Source organism: Doryrhamphus excisus, chromosome 19 (genome assembly GCF_030265055.1).
Source record: "Doryrhamphus excisus isolate RoL2022-K1 chromosome 19, RoL_Dexc_1.0, whole genome shotgun sequence".
In the NCBI taxonomy this organism is placed as follows: domain Eukaryota; kingdom Metazoa; phylum Chordata; class Actinopteri; order Syngnathiformes; family Syngnathidae; genus Doryrhamphus; species Doryrhamphus excisus.
Window position 1 is genome coordinate 16556824 of NC_080484.1, and position 5240 is coordinate 16562063.

At 42.8% G+C, this 5240-nt stretch overlaps 1 long non-coding RNA gene across 1 annotated transcript; it reads right to left on the reverse strand.

Moving 5' to 3' along the window:
- Positions 1-2952: 2952 nt before the first annotated feature.
- Positions 2953-4927, reverse strand: LOC131106933 (uncharacterized). Its single transcript, XR_009120170.1, has 3 exons — positions 4200-4927; positions 3922-4039; positions 2953-3807 (listed from the first exon to the last, which is right to left on the reverse strand). It is a non-coding gene; the product is annotated as an uncharacterized LOC131106933 (long non-coding RNA).
- Between the last annotated feature and the right edge of the window lie 313 nt (positions 4928-5240).

Below are 5240 nucleotides of genomic sequence, written 5' to 3' on the forward strand. Positions count from 1 at the left end.
TTAGCATTGCCGGCATGCTAACATTAGCATAGTAGCCATTTGTGGGGCAATTTTCATGAATAAACTATACTACAATTTCCACAGCATTTCAGCACTTCTCCAAACACTTATCTTTGTTATGCTAGGTGCACCTTCAGAAGACGTGATTATTCCCAAAGACGCCATGTGGCAGCGAGATCAACACCTTCCTGTTTTGCTGTGGCTTATTTCTTCAAACCACAGTGTTGGGGGTAGGAGGGTGGTGGGTTTGGAGGAACAGAACCGTGTGTCTCCCGCTCACAGTCCTATTAAAGAGACATCAGAGGCCAACGGAGACAAACCACCCCCCCAACCGCTACCGCTAACTTGACTGTGTTCCAGCCGTGTGTGTTTGCACAAGGAGGTGTGTGTGTGTGCGTGTGTGTGTGTGTGTGTGTACAACAGAGCGAGCACAGCGTGTACGTTGACCTCAGTTCGAAAGCGCTACCTCATGTTCAGCATGCATGTCCTTCTTGCAACACCATCACAGCTCTTTCCCTGCAGACGGCAAGGTGCTATAAACAAGCGCGCCCTCCCTGTTCTGCACAGCTGAAGTACAAGCAATATGTGACACGGGGGAATGGATTAGCGGTGTCATAATAAGATACAAATGACCATAAAGGATAGAAAAAGCAGAGGAGGGGACAGGTACTGTCATGCATCAAGCGCCTCCTGGCCTATTTGTGCGCGGCATCAGCAGCAGTGATAGTGATGTGTGTGTGTGTGGACATTAATCATAGGAGGTCGACGCTGTGCTCTCCATCTGTCTCCGTCTGCGGGCCTGAGCTATTTCACACCGGCGAGCAAAACTGCGGCATTATGGGATGTTTCGGGGAAATAAATGCTCCGGCATTAAAGGGCGCGCGAGTGCGAGGAGAGAGGCCAGCCTCGAGTCCACGCGTACATCCTCTGCAGGGCCTCCTGGCGAACATACAGTAGCACCGCATGGCAGATTCCACTCATCCATCAATGCCTTTACATGCGAGACCTGATCACACACCACCATGCACATGCCGTAGCTATGGATACTACTTCCTGCTCCACTTGTTGCTAGGCAGAATTGCAACGACAATTACAACTGCACTGACCAATAGGAGTGCTAAGGTCACTATAGGGGTGTTATTTCATGTCTAGAGGGCTCTATTGTTAAAAGGTGTATTTAGAAGGTCATAAACACTTAATTATTATGACTTGTCATATTTTCTCTCATGTCAACTATATTAAGTAACAGGAGTGTAGAAGTGACTATAGGGGTGTTATTTCATGTCTAGAGGGCTCTAATAATGTTTAAAAGTGTATTTAGAAGGTTGTAAACAGGTTTTATATGTCTTATTTTCTCTTATTATGTCTGCTAGATTGGCTAATAGGAGAGTAAAAGTGACTATAGGGGTGTTATTTCATGTCTAGAGGGCTCTAATAATGTTAAAAAGCAAATTTAGAAGGTGGTAAACATATTTTCTGTGTCTTATTTTCTCTTATTATGTCTGCTATATTGGCTAATAGGAGAGTAAAAGTGACTATAGGGGTGTTATTTCATGTCAAGAGGGCTCTAATAATGTTAAAAGGCATATTTAGAAGGTGGCAAACATGTTTTCTGTCTTATTTTCTCTTATTATGTCTGCTATATTGGGTAATAGGAGTATAAAGGTGACTATAGGGGTGTTATTTCATGTCTAGAGGGCTCTAATAATGTTAAAAAGCAAATTTAGAAGGTGGTAAACATATTTTCTGTGTCTTATTTTCTCTTATTATGTCTGCTATATTGGCTAATAGGAGAGTAAAAGTGACTATAGGGGTGTTATTTCATGTCAAGAGGGCTCTAATAATGTTAAAAGGCATATTTAGAAGGTGGCAAACATGTTTTCTGTCTTATTTTCTCTTATTATGTCTGCTATATTGGGTAATAGGAGTATAAAGGTGACTATAGGGGTGTTATTTCATGTCTAGAGGGCTCTAATAATGTTAAAAAGCAAATTTAGAAGGTGGTAAACATATTTTCTGTGTCTTATTTTCTCTTATTATGTCTGCTATATTGGCTAATAGGAGAGTAAAAGTGACTATAGGGGTGTTATTTCATGTCAAGAGGGCTCTAATAATGTTAAAAGGCATATTTAGAAGGTGGTAAACATGTTTTCTGTGTCTTATTTTCTCTTATTATGTCTACTATATTGGCTAATAGGATAGTAAAAGTGACTATAGGGGTGTTATTTCATGTCTAGAGGGCTCTAATAATGTTAAAAGGCATATTTAGAAGGTGGTAAACATGTTTTCTGTGTCTTATTTTCTCTTATTATGTCTGCTATGTTGGGTAATAGGAGTATAAAGGTGACTATAGGGGTGTTATTTGATGTCTAGAGGGCTCTAATAATGTGAACGTGTATTTAGAAGGTCATAAACACTTAATTATTATGACTTGTCATATTTTCTCTCATGTCAACTATATTAAGTAACAGGAGTGTAGAAGTGACTATAGGGGTGTTATTTCATGTCTAGAGGGCTCTAATAATGTTTAAAAGTGTATTTAGAAGGTTGTAAACAGGTTTTATATGTCTTATTTTCTCTTATTATGTCTGCTAGATTGGCTAATAGGAGAGTAAAAGTGACTATAGGGGTGTTATTTCATGTCTAGAGGGCTCTAATAATGTTAAAAAGCAAATTTAGAAGGTGGTAAACATATTTTCTGTGTCTTATTTTCTCTTATTATGTCTGCTATATTGGCTAATAGGAGAGTAAAAGTGACTATAGGGGTGTTATTTCATGTCAAGAGGGCTCTAATAATGTTAAAAGGCATATTTAGAAGGTGGCAAACATGTTTTCTGTCTTATTTTCTCTTATTATGTCTGCTAGATTGGCTAATAGGAGAGTAAAAGTGACTATAGGGGTGTTATTTCATGTCTAGAGGGCTCTAATAATGTTAAAAAGCAAATTTAGAAGGTGGCAAACATGTTTTCTGTCTTATTTTCTCTTATTATGTCTGCTATATTGGGTAATAGGAGTATAAAGGTGACTATAGGGGTGTTATTTCATGTCTAGAGGGCTCTAATAATGTTAAAAAGCAAATTTAGAAGGTGGTAAACATATTTTCTGTGTCTTATTTTCTCTTATTATGTCTGCTATGTTGGGTAATAGGAGTATAAAGGTGACTATAGGGGTGTTATTTGATGTCTAGAGGGCTCTAATAATGTGAAAGTGTATTTAGAAGATGGTTAACAGGTTTTCTATGTCTTAATGTCCTATTTTGTCGACTATATTGGGTAATAGGAGTTTAAATGACATTTTATGTGTTTCCACCAAAAATGCATGGATAAATAGGTATGCATAGCGCATGACTAGTCCATGAGTAAATGAAATGTTTATATATATGTTGATGGCGGCCGTAAAGGCATCATGGTTAAGACCAAAGCAGGCTGTGCCCTTGAGAGAGAAGTGCTTTGCGAGAGCAGTGCTTGTGTATCGTATCGCGTCCCCTGCTGATCACACGGCGAAGAGGCACGGCGCCATCCTTAACAATGACACGCATGCATCTGTTTTCCCTGCCACATCCCCGCTCGCCACAAGGTCAGTGTCATGTGTGAGCGTGCACGGACAAACAGCGAGCATATGGAATGGAGATGCATGGGGCGGTTAATCCCTACAGCGCAGCTACATTGCAGATGTGTGTGTTTATGTGTGTGTGTGTGTGTGTGTGTGTGTGACCTTGGAGGAACGGGGAGAGCTCAGATCCTCATTAACATGCATGGCCACCGGGTGGAAACACCTAGGAGCTCAAGCCTGGTTCCCTTGCAGGTCCTGCGGAAGGGAGCAGATGTTTACGTTTGAGCTGCCAAAGCTTTACAACAAGATTGCTTCCGTTTGAACTCAGGCTGGCGTAAAGGTATGGATTTGTTCAGATTAACGACGTACCATTGTCGCTAAGCGTGGCTAACGGAGAGAACTTCAAAGCCGCTGCCTCGCAACAGCCAGAAACAAGAACCGTCGATCACGGAGGAAGAATCCCGGGAGACAGAAGAGTCCCCAGAAACTGAAAAAAAAAACGTGGGAAAAGAGAAGAAGGAGGCAGAAATTAATTATAAGGAGCCTCTTGGGAGCGACGGATGGAAAAGCGAGATGACTTATAGACTGAGGTGTCAAAAGAGAACAAAAACTGAGGGAACAGGATTTTTCCATTTTCATACGCTTACGTGGGTCGGGGTCATGGGGGGCAGCACAGGGAAGTCCAGATTCCCACGGGGAGTCACACCACACCAAGGTGTCCCCGGGTGCGTGTCTTAGGTCTTCAGCATCACACCAGGTAGGAATCCCGACCAGATGCTCCAGCCACCTCAACCGGCTCCTATCCATGAGAAGAACCAGCGGCTCCACTCTCTACGCCGAGCCCCTCCTGGATGACCCAGCCAGTTCCTCTTAGGGTTTCCTCCATTGTTGCCGTTTCCTGTCCATCTCACTCGTGAACAAGACCCAAAGGTACCGAACTCCTCCAGATGTGACAAGACCTCACTCCTTACCTTAAAGTTGACGCCTTTTCTCAATTAGAACAATTAACCTAGCATGTTTTTGGAATGTGGGCGGAAACCGGAGAACCCGGAGAAAACCCACCCCCCCCGGGAGTGGAATTGAACTCGGGTCTCCTAGCTGTGAGGCCTGCGTGCTAACCGCTTGACAACCATGCAGCCAAGAACCTGTTCATGACCTTCTAAATACACTTTTTTAGCGTTAGAGCCCTTTGATATATAAAATAACACCCCTACAATCCCCTTTACACTACTACAATTTGCAGTCGCTAATTGACCAAGCATGTTTTTGGAATGTGGGCGGAAACCGGAATACCCGGAGAAAACCCACCCCCCCCCGAGAGTGGAATTGAACTCGGGTCTCCTAGCTGTGAGGCCATGCAGCCAAGAACCTGTTCATGACCTTCTATATACACTTTTTTAGCATTAGAGCCCTTTGAAATAAAATAACACCCCTATAATCCCCTTTACACTACTACAATTTGCAGTCGCTAATTAACCTAGCATGTTTTTGGAATGTGGGCGGAAACCGGAGAAAACGCACCCCCGAGAGTGGAATTGAACTCGGGGTCTCCTAGCTGTGAGGCCTGCGTGCTAACCGCTTGACAACTTGACAACCATGCAAGGAGTTAGCATGAGAACATGCTAACTCCACACGGACATAATTGATCTGCGTGCTAACCACTCGACCGCCGTTCGGCCCTGACAGAT